Raw genomic sequence first — 7726 nt, forward strand, 5'->3', positions numbered from 1 at the left:
AATATATATATATATATATATATATATATATATATGGCGAGGCGAGGAATGGGCAGAGAAGAGCGAACGTTTTTGGACATTCATCATATTGCATTGGTTTTCATTTCTTGTCCTCAAACCGAGCACTAATCTGTTTATTTTTAAGTCACACATTCTCCATTGATTAAAAAAGACAATCAAATGTATTTTTTAATGGTAGTATTATTTTATACAGAAATAAATTATTTATAATTCAGATGAGAATAAAGTTAGTGTTAATTAAAATTGTAATTAAAACAAATATATTGATCTAAAATCTACTATCATTTGCTGCAAATAGGTTGACTATTTATATTTATTATTATATTTTATTACGGCTGTAATGAACCGGCTGCGATGTCAAGATTGCAATGCTGGAATGCACAGTGTGTGTGTGTGTGTGAGGCGTGGGCGCGATCGAACAGTGGAAACATAAAAACATAGGCTACTCCGTCGGTTTGTTCATACAGGACATCATTTAAACTGCAATGTGTTTACTTATATTTATGTACACTCGCAATAAAACACAACATTGTGCTTTTGTAAAAAAACATTCAAGCAATCCCACCCCCGAAATGGCGCTATTTTTTAAATGAAACTAAAATGCTCACGGCTGCATGGGCAATAACGCGTCTACAGCGAGGAACGAGCAGAACAGAGTGAATGTTTTTTAGTTCATTCCTACTGGACGACCGTATTTCACTTTCGCTTTTAAAGGGATACGCCACTTTAAAATGAAAATTCTGTCATCATATACTCACCCTCATGTTGTTTTAATCCTGTATGAATTTTCTTTCTTCTGCTGAACAGAAAGGAAGATATTTAGAAGAATGTCAGTAACCAGACAGTTTCTGATCCCATTGACTTCCATAGTAGGTAAAAAGTATACTATGGAAGTCAATGAGACCAGATATTGTCCGGTTACTGACATTCTTCTAAATATCTTCCTTTCTGTTCAGCAGAAGAAAGAAATTCATAAAGGATTGAAACAACATGAGGGTGAGTATATGATGACAGAATTTTCAATTTAAAGTGGAGTATCCCTTTAAGTTAGCGATTTAAAAGCCCCCACCGCGGTGTCACATATCGATTAACCAGTGGGAAAAAATTCTCAGTCACATCGCTAATATATTTATATATCAATACAATATACAATGGGCCTACCTGATTTTGAACACAAGAGGGCAGTATAGCCCTATGTATGACTTTTTTTTTACTAAATAGCGCATTCTGGCTGATTTTAAACTTGTACATAATTCTTGAATTGAAAAAAACTGAATAAACCCAAAACTAGTTCTGTTTCGGTTTAGTTCTGATATTTGTATAATTTTATATAAAAATAAATGGTGTATAATTAAATTTTAAGAAGATATGAGATGTTTTCTGATTCCTTTTTTGACATTATTTTAATCCCTCGCCATGTCAAAACCGTTCGAAATATTTAATATCCATTCACAATTTAGCATCTTTAATGTATTTTCATCGTGTAAAAAAAGTTTGGTGTGAATAAAAAAAAAAACACTTAGCAGGAGTGGGTAAAAAGCAGAGGCTGAATTTGCAAATAAATCCACATTCAAACCAAAATATCTGACTTCCTATTGGTCGAAGCTAATAACTGTATATTAGAAAGTTGTCCGGCTCGATGAGACCAATGTACGTACTGATTTTTGTAACTGTGGGTAAAACTAACCCCCCCACTTTTGTCAAAAGCATTTTGAAAGTGACACACTTCCTGCTGCCAGTTGGTGGCGCTATAACTTTGACTCACAATAGTTACATCCATCTGATCGGCCTCTTACCACAAACACACTGGTGAAGTTTCATCAAGATCAGTTAATGTATGCAGAAGTTATACCACTTCGTGTTTCTCTTTTCTCGCCATAAATTAGTTTCCTCGCCACGGCCAAACCGTTCGAGATATCAAAAATCCGTCCGCAATTTAGAATCCTCAATGTCTTGACTTCATGCACACCGAGTTTGGTGGGGATTGGATGAATTCTCTAGGAGGAGTACTTCGCATTCCACAGCAAGCGTTTTCCAAACAACCCATAATAGCCGACTTCCTGTTGGGCTGGCGTAAAACTTGACCAGGGGAAAGTTGTTCGGCCCGATGAGATCTATATGTGTACCGAGTTTCATATTAATTAATGCAAGCGTGTTTGATCTATGGACCAAGTTTTGGGACCCCCGTTCAAGGGGGCGCTGTTGAGCCCCCCTGCCACGCCCAGGTCCCAGCTTCAGCCCGTCCCTGATGGCAGGGGGTTCTGACTTGTGTGCAAAGTTACAAGAGTTTTTGAGCACGTTAAGGACCCCAAAAGCCCCTGAAACCTTGATTAACAATATAAAAGCAATAGTCAAATCCCCCCCTCCCCTCACACACACAGAGACACAGAGAGAGGGAGAGAAAATTCTTCAGAAAATCCACATTCAAACCAAAATATCTCTCTTCCTGTTGGTCAGAGATAGTTCATGTAAATTAGAAAGTTGTCCGTCTTGATGAGAACAATACACATACCAAGTTTTGTTGCTGTTGATAAAACTAACCCCCCCACTTATGACTAAAGGTGGCGCTACTGAGCCCCTCACCACGCCCGTTTCTGAAACTTTGCACATGTCTACTGGCTAATAAATGTGATGTGTCTGTCGAGTTTCATCCAATTTCAAGTATGTTAAGAGTCTCAAAAGCATCAAAAAAGAATATTAAAGTTTGAAGCGTTGCCATGGCAACAGTATTAAAGATATCAAAAATCCTTTCACAGGTCTACATCTGCCGTGTGTTTACATTATACACATAAAGTTTGAAGCAAATCGGGTAAAAATAAGAGGGTGATTTCAAAGCATTTTGAAAGGGACACACTTCCTGCTGCCAGTTGGTGGCGCTATAACTTTGACTCACAATAGTCACATCCATGTGATCGGCCTCTTACAACGAACACACTGCTGAAGTGTAATCAAGATCAGTTAATGTATGCAGAAGTTATAACACACTTCCTGTTTCCATTATTCGCCATAAATTCGTGTCCTCGCCACAGCCAAACCGTTCGAGATATCAAAAATCCGTCCGCAATTTAGCATCCTCAATGTCTTGACTTCATGCTGACTGAGTTTGGAGGCGAATGGATGAATTCCCTAGGAGGAGTACATTAAATTCCACAGCATGCGTTTCCAAACAACCCATAATAGCCGACTTCCTGTTGGGCTGGCGTAAAAAGTAGAAGTACGAAAGTTGTTTGGCCCGATGAGATCTATATGTGTACCGAGTTTCATATTATTACATGCAAGCGTGTTTGATTTATGGACCAAGTTTTCGGACCCCGTTCCAGGGGGCGCTGTCGAGCCTCCCTGCCACGCCCGTGTCCCAGCTTCAGCCCGGCCCTAATGGCCGCGGGTTCTGACCCGTGTGCAAAGTTTCAAGAGTTTTCGAGTACGTTAAGGGCCCCAAAAGTGCCCGAAAGGTTGATAAAAAATAATAATAAAATATAGCTGCGAGCAGCGATTACGGGCCCAAGCCGGTGGCACCGCAACCCCGGTGCCTTTAGTTACCTAAAGGCACCGGGGTGGCGGTACCGCCGGCTTTGGCCCTCCATCGCTGCTCGCAGCTATATTTATATATATATATATATATATATATATATATATATATATATATATATATATATATATATATATATATATATATATATATATATATATATATATATATATATATATACATACACACACACACACACACACACATACATATATATATATATACATACACACACACACACATACATATATATGTATATATATATATATATATATATTATTGTTCAAAAGTTTGGGGTCAGTAAGATTTTTTATGTTTTTAGGAGAAGTCTCTTCTGCTCACCAAGGCTGCATTTATTGATTAAAAATACAAACAAAAACAGTAATATTGTGAAATATTATTCCAATTTAAAACAGCTGTTTTCAATTTTAAAATATTTTACATAGTAATTCATTTCTGTGATCAAAGTTGAGTTTTCAGCATCATTACTCCAGTCTTCAGTGTCACATGATCCTTCAGAAATCATACTAATATGATGATTGATGCTCAATAAATATTCATTATTATTTTCAATGTTGAAAACAGTTGTGTACAGATTTTTTTTTTTCAAAATGCTTTGATGAATGTAAAGTTCAAAAGAACAGCATATATTTCAAATATATATATTTTTAACATTATAAATGTCTTTACTGTAACTGTTGATCAGTTTAACTCATCCTTCATAAATAAAAGTACTGATTTATTTTATTTCTTTCCCCCAAAAATAAAATTTTAATTATTACTAACCACAAACTTTTGAGCGGTAGTGTTTAACGTTACAAAAGCTTTAGATTTCAGATAAATGCTGTTCTTTTGAACTTTCTATTCATCAAAGACTGTACACAACTGTTTTCGACATTTAAAATAATAATGAATGTTTCTTGAGTATCAATCATCATATTAGAATAATTTCTGAAGGATCATGTGACAGTGACGACTGGAGTAATGATGCTGAAAACTAAGCTTTGATCACAGGAATAAATAACAGTTTAAAATATATTAAAATAGAAAGCAGCTGTTTTAAATTGGAATACTATTTTACAATATTACTGTTTTTGTTTGTATTTTTAATCAAATAAATGCAGCCTTGGTGAGCAGAAGAAACTTCTCTGTTATGTGCGCGCCACAGACTGCACGCACGTCCGCTTAGAGTTCCGCCTTTTGCCTTCCGTCAATATTACGTTATTAGAAAAATATTTTTTTAGAGAATCGATTTTTTGACATTTGTGAATCGATTCAGAATCGTCCACGTCCGCATCGCGATGCATCTAAGAATCAATTTTTTCTCCCACCCCTAGATTTCATACAACAGGTTAATAAACAGTTACAATTAAGTCACTTACATTATAGATGCAATGTTGACTGTTTTTGTTCTGTTTCAGCAGCGAAAATAGTTAAACAAAGATCCCGGCAGAACCATCACGCATCACGTGTTTTCTCATAACTGAACGATTCAGCATTTTTAACGAATCGGTTGACTCAAAGATTGAATGATCAATCCATAAACATCTGTCTTAATCATGATCGACTCATTCGAACGAATCGTTTGAACGAATGAATCAATGACTCGCTTATTAAGATGGATGCCTGGCGACACCTAATGGCGGTTTAGTGTTGTTTAAAAGCATCATTCTTTCCCACATGTGTGTGATTTGTGTGTGCAACATTATCATTATTTTTCTTTCACTATTATATTAGCGATTTAAAAGCACCCACTCGTGTCACACGTCGATTAACCGGTGGGAAAATATCCTCAGACACATACCTAATAAATGTATATTTAAATACAATATTGGCCTACCTGGTAAAAAGTTTTATATACTATTTTGATGTCCTTTTGGACACAAGAGGGCAGTATAGCCCTATGTTTGCTTTTTTGTTGAACCAAATAGCACTAAATAGCCTGTTTTTAACTTTTTCATTCTTCTTGAATTGCAAAAACAGAATAAAATGGGTTTAGTTGTGATATTTGTATACTTTTATATAGAAATAAATGGTATATAATTACATTTTTAGAAGATTTTTACTTTAATCCCTCGCCATAGCAAAACCGTTTGAGATATTTATTATCCATTCATAATTTAGCATATTTAATGTAGTTTCATCATGTTGAAAAAGTTTGGTACGAATAAAATAAATAGTTTAAGAGGAGTGGCTAAAAATTCAGAGGCTGATTTTGCAAAAAAATCCACATTCAGACCAAAATATCTGACTTCTTGATGGCCAGAGCTATTGAATGTAAATTAGAAAGTTGTCCGGCTTGATGAGAACAATATACAAACTATTTTTTCTTTACTGTAGTTAAAACTAACCCCCCCACTTTTGTCTAAAGCATGTTGAAAGTGACACACTTCCTGCTGCCAGTTGGTGGCGCTATAACTTTGACTCACAATAGCTACATCCATCTGATCGGCCTCTTACCACGAACACACTGCTGAAGTTTCATCAAGATCAGTTAATGTATGCAGAAGTTATTCCACTTCCGTGTTTCTCTTTTCTCGCCATAAATTCGATTCCTCGCCACAGCCAAACCGTTCGAGATATCAAAAATCCGTCCGCAATTTAGCATCCTCAAAGTCTTGACTACATGCACACCGAGTTTGGAGGGGACACGGTGAATTTTCTAGGAGAAGTACTCCGCATTCCACAGGAAGCGTTTTCCAAACAACCAATAATAGCCGACTTCCTGTTGGGCTGGCGTAAAACTTGACCGGGGGAAAGTTGTTCGGCCCGATGAGATCTATATGTGTACCGAGTTTCATATTAATTCATGCAAGCGTGTTTGATCTATGGACCAAGTTTTGGGACCCCGTTCAAGGGGGCGCTGTTGAGCCCCCCTGCCACGCCCGGGTACCAGCTTCAGCCTGTCCCTGATGGCAGGGGGTTCTGACGTGTGTGCAAAGTTTCAAGAGTTTTTGAGCACGTTAAGGACCCCAAAAGCCCCTGAAACCTTGATTAACAATATAAAAGCAATAGTCAAATTCCCCCCATCCCTCTCACACACAGAGACACAGAGAGAGGGAGAGAAAATTCTTCAGAAAATCCACATTCAAACCAAAATATCTCTCTTCCTGTTGGTCGGAGGTAGTTAATGTCAATTAGAAAGTTGTCCGTCTTGATGAGAACAATACACATACCAAGTTTTGTTGCTGTTGATAAAACTAACCCCCCCACTTATGACTAAAGGTGGCGCTACTGAGCCCCTCACCACGCCCGTTTCTGAAACTTTGCACATGTCTACTGGCTAATAAATGTGATGTGTCTGTCGAGTTTCATCCAATTTCAAGCATCTTAAGAGTCTCAAAAGCATCCAAAAAGAAAATTAAAGTTTGATGCGTTGCCACGGCAACAGTATCTAAGATATCAATAATCCTTTCACAGGTCTACATCTGCCGTGTGTTTACATTATACAGATAAAGTTTGAAGCAAATCGGGTAAAAATAAGAGGGTGATTTCAAAGCATTTTGAAAGTGACACACTTCTTGCTGCCAGTAGGTGGCGCTATAACTTTGACTCACAATAGTCACATCAATGTGATCAGCCTCTGACCACAAACACACTGCTGAAGTTTTATCAAGATCAGTCAATGTATGCAGAAGTTATAATAGACTTCCTGTGTCCCATTATTCGCCATAAATTCGTTTCCTCGCCACAGCCAAACCGTTCGAGATATCAAAAATCCCCTGGCAATTTTTCATCCTCAATGTCTTGACTTCATGCACACCGAGTTTGGTGCTGACCGGGTGAATTCCCTAAGAGAAGTGTTTCAAATTCCTAAGCATGCGTTTCCAAACAACCCTAAATAGTCGACTTCCTGTTGGGCTGGCATAAAACTTAGAGCATGAAAGTTGTGCGGCCCGATGAGATCTATATGTGTACTGAGTTTCATATTATTACATGCAAGCGTGTTTGATTTATGGACCAAGTTTTCGGACCCCGTTCCAGGGGGCGCTGTCGAGCCCCCCTGCCACGCCTGGGTACCAGCTTCAGCCCGGCCCTGATGGCCGCGGGTTCTGACTCGTGTGCAAAGTTTCAAGAGTTTTTGAGCATGTTAAGGGCCCCAAAAATGCCTGAATAGTCGTAAGAAAAATAATAATAAATATAGCTGCGAGCAGCGATTGCGGGCCCAAGCCGGTG

Source organism: Rutilus rutilus (assembly GCF_951802725.1).
Source record: "Rutilus rutilus genome assembly, chromosome: 15".
In the NCBI taxonomy this organism is placed as follows: Eukaryota; Metazoa; Chordata; class Actinopteri; order Cypriniformes; family Leuciscidae; genus Rutilus; species Rutilus rutilus.